Source organism: Thermobia domestica, chromosome 1, assembly GCF_964235325.1.
Source record: "Thermobia domestica chromosome 1, izTheDome1.hap1.1, whole genome shotgun sequence".
NCBI lineage: Eukaryota > Metazoa > Arthropoda > Insecta > Zygentoma > Lepismatidae > Thermobia > Thermobia domestica.
The window spans coordinates 244572945-244588945 of NC_137454.1; positions in this window are offsets into that span (position 1 = coordinate 244572945).

Sequence of the window (16001 nt, forward strand, 5' to 3'; positions counted from 1 at the left end):
TCAATTCATATCCATTTAGACCAATTTTCATTTGTTAGATTATCCTGGACTCACTACGTTCTTTAGGGGAATCACTTGCGTGTGTATGGTAGGATTATGAAACATACAAAATTCAATAGAGGAGGTATCACTTCTTCAGTGAATTTTTTATCCGCACTCTTTACGTTGAATATTTTTCGAACTATTGGCGTCCGAAAGTCATTTTCCCACGCTTTCGGCACCTTGTAGATCCGAAACTATGTCAGATAGCCGAAAGTGCAAGAGAACTCTTTTTCTTGTCTAAGTGGCAGGAGTCACCTTCCAAGAGTTTTTGTAACACTTATTTTGCATCACCCGATATATACAGTGCGTTTCACGAATAACACTAAGGTCCATCTCCTGAAGAAACGAAGGCAGATAGAAACATTAAACCTTTTGGAACCTTCAAGGGACATAAAAGGCAACATTATGCTGAGAAGGAGGATCCCCCACAAGGAGAGCTAAAGGGGATTACTGGGGGTAACTCAAAAATTTTAAATAGCAACCCCCATCGTGTGGTACCTCGTTTGAAAGGTAATCACGAGTAAAGACCACTTGTGAAAATTGTAAGTCGCTAGCATGTCCGTAGCCAACATGGCGGCCATCCGTAAAGGACGGTCGAAGTGCGTTCAACGAATAACACTAAAGCTCGTCTCCAGAAGAAACGAAGGCAGATAGAAACATGAAACCTTTTGGAACCTTCAAGGAACATAAAAGGCAACATTATGCTGAGAAGGAGAATCCCCCATAAGGGGGGCTAAAGGGGGTTACTGGGGGTAACTCAAAAATTTTAAATAGCAACCCCCATCGTGTGGTACCTCGCTGAAAAAGTAATCGCGTATAGAGATCAGACCGTGTCCACAACAAACTCTAAAGTCTAACGTAGGTCTAGTTAGGAACGAATGGACAATACACATACCACATAACTAACACTATAACAGTATTGCAAATACAAAACATGCAAATTGAACTGAAACCGATAGAAAAGAGAGTACCATAATATTATTGAAAAATCTGAGCCCTCCAAGGCTCGAACCCCGGACCGCACGTGTACTGAACCAACACTTTACCATTGCGCTAATGTCGAACTGCTACTCTTACGGACGAGGAGATGTACTTCATGACGACGAGTTGCCCGTGGTGGCGCTTTGGTGTTGGACACACGTACTTTAGCAAAACTACTCCGTTTACTCGTGCACCACTATCAGATGTGCTTTTCCGACCAACAGTGCGCTACATTACAATCCGGAACAGTAGGTCTGAAGGACGTAGACGTGTGTTTGTGCTGGTGCGTTTGACCATCCTACATTGCATACATAATGTGGTCTCTTGAACAGAGAATTGAAATTGTGTTACTCTTTGGTGCTACGAATCGTTCGTACAGTGCAACAGCACGGTTGTTCAATGAACAAAATGTGCGCAACCCAATTAGTGTTTCTTCTGTACGCCATTTATTAATCAAATTCTTTACGACAGGCAGTGTGACCAATGCCCCAAAGCCTCGAAACCCTAGTGTTCCTACGGAAGAAACACAGATACAAGTGTTGGCGGAGCTGAATGTGCATCCTCAACAGTCCATAACAACTGTGGCTCAAACGTGTGGTGTGTCACGCACAACGACATACAGAATCTTAAAAAAACATACTTTCCATCCATACAAACTACATATGGTCCAGGAGTTAAGTGAACATGATCCCGATATGCGTATCGAGTTTTGTGAGCAGATATGTGAGGCATTGGCACGTGGGACCATTGTGCTTACAAACGTGTGTTTCAGCGATGAGGGTACGTTCTACTTGAATGGCAAGGTCAACAGGCATAACTGCCGATATTGGTGTGACACAAACCCTCATGCATTTCGTGAAGGCAACACTCAACACCCAGAGTCGCTGAATGTCTGGGCGGGTATCTTAGGTAATCACATAATCGGGCCCCTCTTCATCGATGGAATATTAACGGATGAGAAGTACCTGGCGCTGCTGCAAGACTTTATTGCACCGTTGATTGTCGAGGCAATGGAAGAGAATCCGCAAGAATTTGGAGAGATTCCGCCCGTTTTTCAGCATGACGGCTGTCCTGAACATTTTCACCGCCTTGTACGTGAGTATTTAGATAGTGAGTTTCCGCGACGATGGATTGGTCGTCGCGGCACCATTGAATGGCCAGCCCGTTCGCCAGACCTTGCTCCACCCGACTTTTTTCTCTGGGGCTATTTGAAGACTATAGTGTTCCGCACGCAGCCCAACAGCATTGCGGAGTTGCGCCAACGCATAGTTGATGCCTGTCATTCTATACCGGTCGGTAATGACTTTTACCCGTGTTCGAGAGTAGTTCGTCCAACGTTTACATTACTGCCAGGAAGTGGGCGGTGCACACTTCGAGCATCTCCTGCATTAATGAGGTATGTTCCAAATCATACTATGTTACTCTCTGCTTACAGGTTTGCAATGTTTCTGCGACCGTCCTTTACGGATGGCCGCCATGTTGGCTACGGACATGCTAGCGACTTACAATTTTCACAAGTGGTCTTTACTCGTGATTACCTTTCAAACGAGGTACCACACGATGGGGGTTGCTATTTAAAATTTTTGAGTTACCCCCAGTAACCCCCTTTAGCTCCCCTTGTGGGGGATTCTCCTTCTCAGCATAATGTTGCCTTTTATGTCCCTTGAAGGTTCCAAAAGGTTTCATGTTTCTATCTGCCTTCGTTTCTTCAGGAGGTGGACCTTAGTGTTATTCGTGGAACGCACTGTATATTAGAGAGTTATATATACATAACTATAAATACCTGGTCAAATAGGTTTCAAATATTGTTCAAATATGTTAAACAATGGAAAATGTATTACTAATTGACAATATTAGTAATTACTAATTGACTATCAGTCATCACTTAACACAACACACCATGGCACTGCATAATTACTTTCTGAGCACCCGGTATTACTTGACAATACTCAGTTTTCATATTTAATTATTGGCAAGCGAGCTTGCGATCATGTTTCACAGTTTTGTTCATATTCTCTAATGCTACATATAATTCTTTAACAACTTTTTCTACCATATACCACCACAGCACAACATTTTTTTATATTTTTTTAGACTTAATAACGAGAAGATAGTTACTACTTTCTCTAAATAGTAGCGATAGCAGCTGCTACTTTCGCAAAATTAAGTTTATTTTTACTTATCTCTAACACAGGATGACAAGATGTTACATAGTATAATAAAGTGCTGCCAAAATGTCTTCAGCCGTGGCAAAAAATTGAACTAAAGCTCACACCTTCAACGTTCCTACGCGTTGAGAAAACAAGGGTTCAGCTGTTGCTAAACGAGAGAGCCTTGTAGCCGTCTACACCGAAGGGAATGGAATTCCTTCAGCCAATAGCAGTACTTGGAACGAAAGACTAGGTTTCAAGTCAATGTGGTATATCTGTAGTGATTTTTGTCTGGATTTCAATAGTGTTTCCAAGGAAAAAACAATCCTTTTATGGACGACTCAAAAATTGCATTACAACTTGCAATTCTCCTTTTCCTGGAATAGTTGGCAAACCCCAAAAGCTGAGTCGTTGGGTTGGTTCAGAATTACAAAGGCGTTAGACCAAACTACAATTTTGTTACAAATATATCAGTGTGGCAAACTGCAGATAAGAGAGCAAAATAAATTGTTAAGAATGACGGTTTTATTATTGTGAGGGAAATAAACAAAATGATCTTACTTAAGCAGTTCAAACAAGATGAATGCTAAGAAATTGATATAAGGGAAAAGCAGTTTCTTTCCTTCTTCAAAAACCCGTAAAAAATGAAAAAAAGTTGCATAATGTAAAGGTTTAATATAAAAGCCTAACAGCACTACAACAAACTCCCACAAGAAATGGAGAGACAAACACAGACTAAGGGATACCATTGGCGTAGCAGACTTGCGGGCCTCCCATGCAAGATAAAGAAATCGGACCCTACTTGTAAACTCAATTGTTATAATAATAATAATAATAATAATAATAATAATAATAATAATAATAATAATAATAATAATAATAATTATTATTATTATTATTATTATTATTATTATTATTATTATTATTATTATTATTATTATTATTATTATTATTATTATTGAAAACTCGTTTCCTTTTCAAAATCTTTGACTCTGCCTAAGAGCATTTCTGCATATAGCGGTCATGTGCCCTTTTTTTTTTCAATGAGCATTCCCAAAGCCCCCCCCCAAAAAAAAAAATGTAAATCTCCGAGAAAGAGGAACAAAAGACTTTCTTATGATAAATTCTAGATCAAAGTTCGAAGCACTTATTTTTGACAGGTGCTTTCTTGTTTCATTTTTTTTTGGGGGGGGGAGAGGAAAGTTTTGACGCCTATGAAATTACAGTATATAATATTTCAAATTTGCAAGTGGGTTTATTTACATTGCAATTTGTAGTAATAAAGAAATTGTCATTAGAAGACATTATTGTAAAAATTAAGTTTTATTGCTTCACCTATCGTAAGTCTTAGGGTCCCATGATACCTGCTTCCCCCACGGAAGATCGATATTGAAAATTTAGAATACGGAATATACTTGAATCGACAATCAAAATCTAAATGTGTTCTTTCATTTCTATACCTAAGGCTGAGGGGGAAGGGGTGAACCCGAATAAATATTTTAAGCCAAAAATTTGTTAAAATGAAAGTAGTTATACTTCCCCCTTAATAGAAAACTATTACTGTAATTTATCTTTTACTTCTGTTTCTGATTGTCATCAGAATTCAGAGACAAAACATGTACTTCAAATAGTATAGCGATATATTCTATATTTTTTCACAACTAAGCAAATCGGAACATGAAATTCTTGTGATAATAAAATGGAATGCTCTACAAAATAATTCATTGTCCTTTTTCTGCCAGTAATTTTGACACAGACTTAGAACTACAAGAATAATAGAACTAGAAATGAGAGTTAATTCCTTTTCCCTTTAATACTAAAAGACGTCTGCATTTTGCTGAGATTGTCATTTTTTAATATGAGATTGTCATTTTTTAAGTATCTAAGTCCCCTATTCCGGGCTAACTCTGGCTACCGGGATTTCGAGGTATTCGGTACCGGTAAGTGTAAAGTTTGTCGACTCTCCAATCTCGACACTTTATTAAAAGAGATTTCACATTTCATGTTGTTATTTCTTCGTTACAAAAACACTTCTGATTGAGTATATTTATGGTGAATTACTGAAGTTACTATATACTCCGCATAAGAGAAAGCAACAGCTAACACCTTGCAGCTAGGCCATCTAATATATACCTTCTTATCCCACAATGGTGTTTGGTAGACACCCTCCCTCTCTCCTCCTTTCCTCTCTCCCATATTAAAGTCAGTAACAACATGAGCATAATTCTAATCTCAAAATATACATGTATTAGTGTAAATAAAGTGAAAGAATAAAAAATGAGACGAAATGAGATTCATAAGTTGACATAGAGAAACTTAAACATATCTCAATGAAAAATTGAAACCAATAGATATCTGTTAGAGGTACAGAAGTGAAACAGAGAGAGAAACGGAGATAGAAGAAGAAAACAAAAGGGAGCAGAAATAAAAATATTGGATTTAAACGTAGCAAGAAAAGAACCTAACATTTTAAAGTTCCATTTCCAGAAATCCAACAGTAATATATAAATAACTTTTTTTTTAAATTTTTTGTCAGAACTATTCGAATAAATACGTAGAGGATGCTTGAAAAATTCATTAAGTCACTTTCAAAACGCATACCAAACTTAGTGGTCAAATTAAATGCTCACTTTTCAGTGAAACTGTAGAGTTCCGAGACACATCTAGGATCATGCCAAAAGTTTAACACACACCGTATCTTTTCGCGTGATTCGGTTGCAAATTCGGTGTGTTCATTAAACGTACAGATCTGAAATACATTATAATAAATCTAGTAGGTAGCGTAGGTCATACCTTCCATTCCAGACTGCTAATGCAAACTGTACAAAAAAATAAATAAATAAATAAATAAATAAAAATAAAAATAAAAATAGAAAAAGGACAGAAAGAAAAATTGAATAAGTCCTATTTTACTGCTAAATTTCTATCAGAGAGCTTACATTAAAAGTCCGAATTGTATTATAATGAAAAGTTATAAATGTTTAAAAGGAAAATTGGGTGTTGGTTCCTTATAGACGTAGCAAATCTTGCATAATCCGCATTTCATACGTGGATAAAACAAATTGAAGAATTAACGGATGAAAACGAATTTTGTGTCAAATTAATATAAATAAAATCTTTCTTGAAATAACCCAAAAGGGAGCCATTCACGTAATTTCTGAACATTTGTGTTCCGAACATCCACTCTCGATTCCAATTATTTCGGATATAACGTTATATTCGCAATGATAGAATGAACACGCCAGAGCTGAAACGGGTCATCGAGTGACACGTTGATTCGATTGAGATTCGGTAACCAACAGGAAAAAAAGAGACTTTACTTATGTCCTTTACATAAAGTGTGTGTTTGTGTGTGAGATAGATAGATAGATAGATAGATAGAGAGAGAGAGAGAGAGAGAGAGAGAGAGAGAGAGAGAGAGAAGAAAAAGATGCAAGACATGATAAGGAAAAGTCAAGAAAGATAGAAAGAGAGACGAATATAAATATGGAAACTACTTATCATTACTGTATTATGAAGAGTGCACACACGGTTTATTCGGATTCTCGTCTTGTAACTTCTCCTACCAACGTTGGTAGCGAATATTTTATGAAAAAATGATAGCACTTCATGGAGATTCAAACCGAGATTTTATATTTGCAACTCTAGGACGGTACAAATACACCAACGGTTATTCTACCCAAAGTATATTTAGCAAAAGTTATAGTGTTCCTTTCTAAGAACAATAACATGAAAAGTGGATACTACAGCCCAATTAAGTGTTTCGAATTGTTATAATAGACCCCATAGTTATTATTTGACCTTTCCAACCAACATTTGTAAATCGTCTATATCATGATATAGGTGTTTGCTTCAACATTCTTACGGATTGCGCGTTTAGTATCAGAAGTCACTCTTTGATTCTTCACGATCACTTTGTGCAAAAAAACCTTGATCAGGATTCGAACCTAAGTTTTGAACCTATAATACTAGTGAGTCCAGGACGTTACCCCTACCCTACCCTGCCACCTGAAACTATAACTCAAATCTTACTAAGTTCCGTTCTGCTCTTTGGAACGAACCGGCTTCTTTCTGTAAGGTTATTTACTCCAAAGTGCACGCCGAAATTAATTTATTAGACGACCTGGAGACAAATTAGTGCCCACTAATAAACGAAATAACATACAATCCAGAAAAAAATACAGAAATAATAACATACTATGCAGTAATTACGGAGTGCAATTTCAAAAGTATGTTCAGCTTCACTGTGTAAATGTCATTTCATCGAATAATAATATCAATATGCGGATTCAATTTAACGAACGTTGTTTGAAGATTAGGCAGTTCTTCCATTTACTTTTCCGTTTCCAGAAAATTCACGCATCTGGTGTTTATCCACCATAAAGTCCGTATGACATTAGATGGGATCGATCTTATGTATACGTAAAAGTCGGGACCAGTACTACATATGTTATTGTCCAATAATTCGAGCTTGTGTGCAGAGTTAAAAAATATTTACTTGGGTTCAAGTGCATTGGGAACTATAGAACACACTGGACCTTACCATACTTTAACCAAAATTGTAAATTTCATCGTTAGAATCTCAGCTGTTCCTTTTAGATTTCGTAGTAATTATTATTGATAATGTTTAGTACCGGTAATTTTTGTCCTTGCGTATTTTTATTCTTTCCTTTATTTTAAAATTTTAACCATAATGGCGGTTCGTGGCTGGTAGTCAACCTTACTCATATGTACAGGGGTGCGATCGTATACTCTTGCCCTGGGTGCTGATTTTCCACGGCACGGCACTGTCCAGAGGGACAAGCGTCAAATAAATGTCCAAGCACTGGTTCACTCGACCTCACTTTCTCACTTTAGGTGGTAGGTGCCATCTCTATTATCATGAGTGCTGAAAATAGACTCCAATCAATCACACTGTTCTACGAAGACTCTATTTCTAGCCTGTAAATTAGTAAATCTAACGGAGTTTCGGTAAATTCACTTCTGAAACCAGAATTTTGCTGTCTGGAATAGTTTTCGAGTAATTTGAAGATATTGGTAATATAAGTCATCATCATTTGCAGCAAATATAATGAAGTTACGTAAATAGTTAGCAATATTATTTTAAATTTCTGGTAATATCAGATGTTGCTAGTACTATCCAGATATCGCATTTGTTAACCTAATAGTCATAATGAGAAACCATCGACTTATATTAAGTTAAAATTGATTTATTTCGATTCTTCAGAGGTACAAAGTGTAAATATATATTCTTTATATTTTTGTGTATGCTCTTTTTTCCGTGTTTATATTTAGTATGTTCGTAAATAAGTAAGGTAAGTACAGTAGTATAATAATGTGCAGCTGGAAAATCTGGTTGCTTGTGAAGATTTACGTAACTTCTTCCCTTTTATATCAACCTGTGCCTAAACAATATATAAAGGCTATGGATACCACGGGCAGAGGATTTGGCTATCTTCTTGAAAAAATCCTTGTCTGTCAGATGCTAAAATTAAAGATGATGGGCCTTATGCAGAGTCGTGACGCGTGATTAGTGCCATACTAAAGTGTTCGACTAACGTATGTTTCCTGCAATAGTCAGGTCTTTAGTATGATGCTAATCATACGTCAAAACGACTCTGCATAAGGCCTCTGTTTTCATTGGTCTGCAGACTCGTTAACTTCAACCAGTTCGAAATTTTGAAGCATGTCTAACAAACGAAGGAAAGTGATCATAGGTATGTTTAAATACAGTAACATAAGACTTCTGAGAAGTACAAGAGACTCCAAATACGAAAAATTTGTGAATCAAATAATCAAAGCATACAAAGATATAGGATACAACATGTTCCTGAAGGTAGTCTACATTTCATGGAATCGCATCTGGACTCCTTTCCAGAAAGTTCCAATGCTGAATTGGACGATCATGGGAAGAAACTTTATGTCCACTATGGGCTTACAGCTACTATGGAGAAAAGAGTATTAAGGAAAATGGATGATGTTAGCCGATTATTGTTCGAATATAATTCGAAACTAGAAGGATACTCAGTAGGAAAGGAAGAAATAAGACATACTGTACAGAGGGCCACCGATTTATTCATCTCTCGTTTTGCGAATAGTTTGGTTTACTAACGAATTTCGTGAACAATTTTTCCCTCGGCTTACGAACAATATTTGGGGATAGGAATACACACACACTCTCTCGCACACACACACACACACACTACTGCTATTGTATTTGTTTATTTCTGAAGAACTGAATTTTTTTCTGTCTCAGAAAAGACAATTTTTGTCATTTTGGTGTCTCCGAGGAATGAAATTAAACAGAACTACTAAAAGTTTTTACGTCAATCATTTATTATGGGCGTAACGGGGTATGAAAGTTAGAGATAGGAGAATAAAAACACTAACGTAGTGGCACCTACAGCTTGAAATATAGAACGCTACGTAGTGTGACCATACGGTCACGCTAGTACATAACGGGTTAAAACTACAAAGAAGCTTTATATAAATAAACCTAGGTACTGTAAGTAAGAAAGGTCTTATCCATCTCCTAGTGCTTATGTTCAAATGTAATGCCTTTTCGATTTGTTTGGAATATAGTATTTAAATAATTACGAGAATACAAATTTGATGAAGTTACAGAAAATTTTGAACTGTAATTGATAATCGAACCAAAAGTACCACTTGTTTGACGAATGCTTTACCAGAAATCTTATTGTGTTAAAGTTATATGCTGTTTGTTATATTGATTCCTTCAACTTGACCAAACAATTGAATTTTGAATTAATTTGAAGTTCCATCTCGTAATAATCGTATAAGAACATCAGTTAAAGCCAACGTTACTAGAAGGAAAGGTTGCGCTATACGCACAGACGCTTCGCTCCTCGTTTTGCGTGACGTCACCAGCGAGGAGCAGCAAGTAGGTATAGAGGTGTACGAAACAGCCAGAATGTCTTTTTTCTTTTTTTATGCATAACATTTTCGCTGTCACAACGTTCTCCTACACACAAACTACAAATAAATAAATAAATAATAAGCCAGCAATAAATAGAACATCTTCTTAACGCAATTTATATTATGGAAAATTAACCATGTACCTGTGTTGCATGATCATTTATTTATTTTTTGATGAGATAGATAATTGTTGAATTATAATTATATTTTAAATGTATTTATATCTGAAATGTTACTATGAATATATTTAAGCAAAGTGTACATAAATATGTTTTACCAGGACAATCTCTGAAATTTCCGGTGCCTGGAGTTAAAGTAATTGCGGAACCAATGATAAGGTGAGTTCCACACCCGGCATAAATAGATTACTTTGTGATTACTGATAGAAATATCTCAATAAATACTTAAGACCATGGATGATGATGATGATGATGATAATAATAATAATAATAATAATAATAATAATAATAATAATAATAATAATAATAATAATAATAATAATAATAATAATAATAATAATAATAATAATAATAGTAGTAGTAGTAGTAGTAGTAGTAGTAGTAGTAGTAGTAGTAGGAAGAAGAAGAAGAAGAAAAATAGATCGTCGATGCATTCAGTTGCGGAAGCCCTTTGATGCCTAGCATTTTATTTTGTTCAATACGGCACTAAGGCTTAAAGTTTAAAATTGCCAATTCATATCCACCACATGATTATTAAAACGGAACCCATCCGTGTTAAACGTCATGTCGACTATCCATCACAGATTATATTTAATGTAACCATTGTTGACGCTATGATTGCACTTCGTGACATTAATAGTACACGGTCCGGAAAGATGTATTTGGTTTATATCTAAATATTTGTATGCTAACTAGTGTTACGAATCGAGATGAGACGAGATTCTCGTCTTGTAGACTCGATTTTCGAAGAAAGCTTTTGTTCGTCTCGCCTTGAAGTTTCTCTAGCCTCTTGTATAAATTTGTGTACAAAATTTATGTCATGACTTCCTAATTTCAAGTAGTAGTTATGGGAATTCTTCCGAGTCAAGAGAGATCCACGAAGGATGAGATGTAACAACATTTAAACCATATTTATTATTGGAGTATATTGTGTGTGTAATCACTTGCGTATCTTTAAACGTTGGTAAATGAATGCTCTTCATTGTCTTCTTACAATCACTTTATCAATTTATAGTTTTTTAAACGATGAACCATGCAACACTAAATCTGTGTTTAAGGTTTAATACTTGGGTGAACTCGTGTTGCCAATGAGACTCATGAAGTTTCTAATCTTGCCTCGAAAACGAGACGAGAACTCCCATATTTTTAAATTTAAACGAATTTAAAAGATTCTTCTCGTCTCGAATTGCAGACGAGACGAGACATTTCTCGCCTCGGTCTCGCCCCGTGGACAACATAATATCAAGAATGAATTAGAAATAGTTAACCTGCTAGTTTTTCTCAACGGTCAAACTCTTCCATTCTGTGGTGCAAGGCGTGGGGCAACCGACCCACCTGTTCTACCCACACGACGTCCCAGAGTTTTACTCTGATTTCTAACTCAAATAAACATGTAGAGGACCAACAAGCAGAAAAATATCGAAAAATAATTTTAAATTATGAACTTCATGCATACATAGAAATTTTTGAAAATGAATAAGGAAAATAAACTTACTTTATTTTACTTTGAAATCGGGAAATCGGCTCCCTCTAGAAAATTTTATTCGGGTGCCTATGATCCTGACTGAGGACCTTTGTCTTTTCTTCACTATTTTGGCATGGAGGGACTAAAACTACCAGTTAAGCATGAATAGTGCAAATCAAAGGCGTGTACATGCATAAAGAAATCGATTGATTGTACAATTGATAATAATTTAGAACAACTTTTAACTCTAAAAGAAACCGATGCAATATGTGTCACTGTTAATATTAAACAAACTGAAAATAGTTTGAAAAATGTATCGGTAAATATCGGTGTTTATTTGCCAATGTCGATACCGATACTCCCAAAAGTGGTTGATATTACCGATACCGATATATCGGTACACCCCTAATTCTATAATGTGGAACACTTGGAGATAAAAGACAAATACACGTAAAAATACATATGTAGGGCCTACACACGTACTCAAGTTCACACTATCTTGCAATATTGCATGTTCGTACAGCCAAGCCCACGTAAAGAAATCTTCCGAGATATAGACCTTTTCTCTATTAAATAATATTCGTCCACGTACACCACTAGAAAAGAAAGCAACACAATTCAACATAGCAAAAACCCAAAATAAATAAAGAATTGTTTGTGGTCTTACTAGCAAATCTTCGCGCGCCAAGCAGACGACAAGCTCTAAGTTCCTCGCTGGTGACGTCACTGTGAAGAGAGCGTGAAAGTAGAGGTTCGGGACATCGGTTAAGAGCACCCCCTGAGTTAAAGCATGTTCTTGCTAAGCAAATAATTTGTGACTGCACTCGTCACATATTTATTTGTACTTTATCATAATGGAATATTATTTTGTACAATTTCAAAGAATAATTAAAATTTATACTATACCTGAAATGTTTTTTGTTATACATTTCATTCCTTCTTCATCACAGAGAACTAGGTTTCCTGGAAAATGAGCAGTTAGTTTCGAAATTAATGATCATAATTCATAAGATCATTACAGTTTAAAAAATAACTTATGTTGTAATTCAAAAGTTATTAATCTTTTAACGACAATTTTGATTATTAGTTTTGAAATCTTTTCAATACCGGGTCTAAGAATCAAATAATGACGTCTTAAATGAGATGGTGCCCCAACACGTCAAAGATACATAAATCCCACAAATAATAAAATTCATACAGGGAAACCCTCATATAAATTACCTGAATGTGGTTTTCATTAGTCTAACCATCCTGGTCTGTATATCTGCAATTGTTGTCGTTGCTTCATAGTTGCTGGTGCTTTAGTATAATACCTTTTATAATTTACCTTTTAAAAAATCATTCTAATGAAGACCGAACAGCAAAGCGACTACTTTATAACCTGGACGCCAAAGTATTTAAAGGCTACAAATAAGAAGTATAGCTTGTAAATATCACATGAAAGCTACTAGTTGAGCAAAAAAAGAAAAAAAAAAAAACGCAATTACGTAAGTCATTGCTGTTTGCCGGTAATTGCATTTTTTTTCTTTTTTGCTCAACTAGTAGCTTTCATGTGATATTTACAAGCTATACTTCTTATTTGTAGCCTTTAAATACTTTGGCGTCCAGGTTATAAAGTAGTCGCATTGTTGTTCGGTCTTCATTAGAATAATTTTTTAAAAGATAAATATCGATATAGATGGGTAATATGGACACAATGAAGAAAAATTGTGTTTTCATTGTAAGAAAGTTTATTTTTCCTGCCAGATGACACTAGTACAATAGACTTGATCATTATCTTGATACCCGATCTCATTTTATACGTTTGATCATACTTGGCTACCGCTTGATTTAAGAGGATCCTCATTGAGTCACGATGCTAAGTTAGCATAGAAAATTATGTTCCCATCGAAAGCCAGACTCGAAACCATATGACTACAAATAGCCTCAGTTAAGCCCTACAAGAAGTCTAGCAGCAACTAACTACATAAAAGTAGACTGGACGTATAAACAGAGTGCGTGCGAATAAAGGTACATAAAGTGCAACCATGCAGAACATTCACAACAATTATAATTTTATAATTAGAATTCAGAGACTATTGTTTTTCTTTTATAAGACATATAAGAGAATTTAATATGTCTGTTATTACAGGCTTGATGTTGATATTGACTGTTTTTGTGAAAGTTTAATATTTGATAATCTGTAGGATTCCATGTCATGTAATTTAATAAATTTGTGTTGGTAACAAAGTTTCAGAAAATGGATTTTTTTTTTTTTTTTTTTTTTTGGACAGAAAAGAGTCTAGATCAAATAGCAAATCCTACAAGCAAAAACACCGAAAAACATTTATATCAGTATAAAAGAATAACAGTCAGTGAGTCGTCATCACCCAGAGCACACTACTATAGATTGGAATGTAAAATTTAGACAGAACACTTCTTTTGTCACGAAAGTAAGGGATTAGGAAGGATTTTTGGGAATATCTATCTTAACCTCCTCCGTGGCAAATTTACGTTTTCTTTTTACACTTATTGAAGGAAAATGTACAGTATACTGTACATAGTTTGCAACTATTTCTTTTAACAATGAAAACCGCCAAACAGTCACTCAAATGCATTTGTGCTCATTGAATTACAGTGTTTGGTGTTGATTGAAGATTGTACATAGACAGTGTTGCTACTTGTTGGTCAATCATTGAACTACTAATGTGGCACTGTCTGTGCTTTGTGAAAATTGTGCTTTCCTTGTGTTTTAAGACTGTTTTTAATGAGTAAACAGGGATGATCAAAATAAACAATTGCTCGTTTGTGTATTGCAGAAGATTAATTTTGAATGTTAGATGTCAAATAATACTCATATTATTTTTATTTGCGTTAAAACGTATTTGAGAAAAAAACCCATGTACAGTATACTGTGCATTTTACCTCCAGAAGTTCTACTCCGTGCAGTGTATTTTTTGTCGGATTCTGGTTGCAACGCCGGTAAAAATGAAACAAAAAATCTTTCAGTTTTACGTCCCACGTTTATGCCGGCTAGGTTAAAGGCAGTGGTGTTATTCTAATTTTTTAACAACCGGTTCTGTATATCTATATGTATGTATGTATGTATGTAGGTATCTCTCTCTCTCTCTCTCTCTCTCTCTCTCTCTCTCTCTATATATATATATATATATATATATATATATATATATATATATATATATATATATATAGAGAGAGAGAGAGAGAGAGAGAGAGAGAGAGAGAGAGAGAAGATAGATAGACATAACTCTCTTAGGAAACAAACCATACAAGGTAGACAAAAGCAAAGTTTTAGTGGATACCACAAGTAGCAAGTAGGGAGCTACACAGCATCCTAATACAAAGTGGTGTGACGAAATTAGGTAGCACTGCAAATATCTTGAAACGAATTATCCAAGATAGATGCTTGTCAAAAAGTGTTGGAAAGACCTTTGACAATTGACGATAATGGTAGGTATGTGTTTCAAATAAAATAACCCTTACTACTACATTCATATAACCCCAGTTCTCATTCGTGATATCTGAGCATTTGAGATTAAGGAATAAACGCTTATACCTTGTTCTGAGAGATCAGATGTTTAATCCTGTAACTGTAAGAATTTCTTTAGTAGGTACTTAAAGTTTAACAAAGGTAGTTAAAATAAATTTACTGTTCCTGGATATAACTGGGTAAAATTTACTGTTATGTCTCGGTATAACAAACGGTTCTGCGAACTCGAAATATTCTAAGAACCGGTTCTAGCGAACCGGTGTGAACCGGATGAATAGCACCACTGGTTAAAGGAGACGATAATGATGAGAAATGGAAGAAATAGTCGAATGAAAAAGTGGGAGTAAACGGGAGAACCTCAAGAAAACCCACGCACATGGTGTTTGTCCACCACAAAGTTCACTGACGAAGTGTAAAAGTGGATAAAGTAGACCATCCTCCCACTCATAATAGTCAGGATGAACTAACCCGTTGCAAATATCAGACATACAGAAAATTAAGGTCTCTCTTTCTCAAAAACACCAAGTACATTTGTGTCTAAACCAAAAAAAGAAATTGTTTCTAGAAATTCCACCAAAAGTAATTGCTTATGGTGCGTAATCACAAAAGAAACCTTTCTATAGTACACTTTTTCATACTCGAAAATCTAGTACAGTTTTCTGAAATTGGTCATTTTATGTGTACTATATACAAATCCTACAGGGAAAATGTACATTATAGTGTACATTTTGAAAAATATATGTAAAAGTGTATATTTT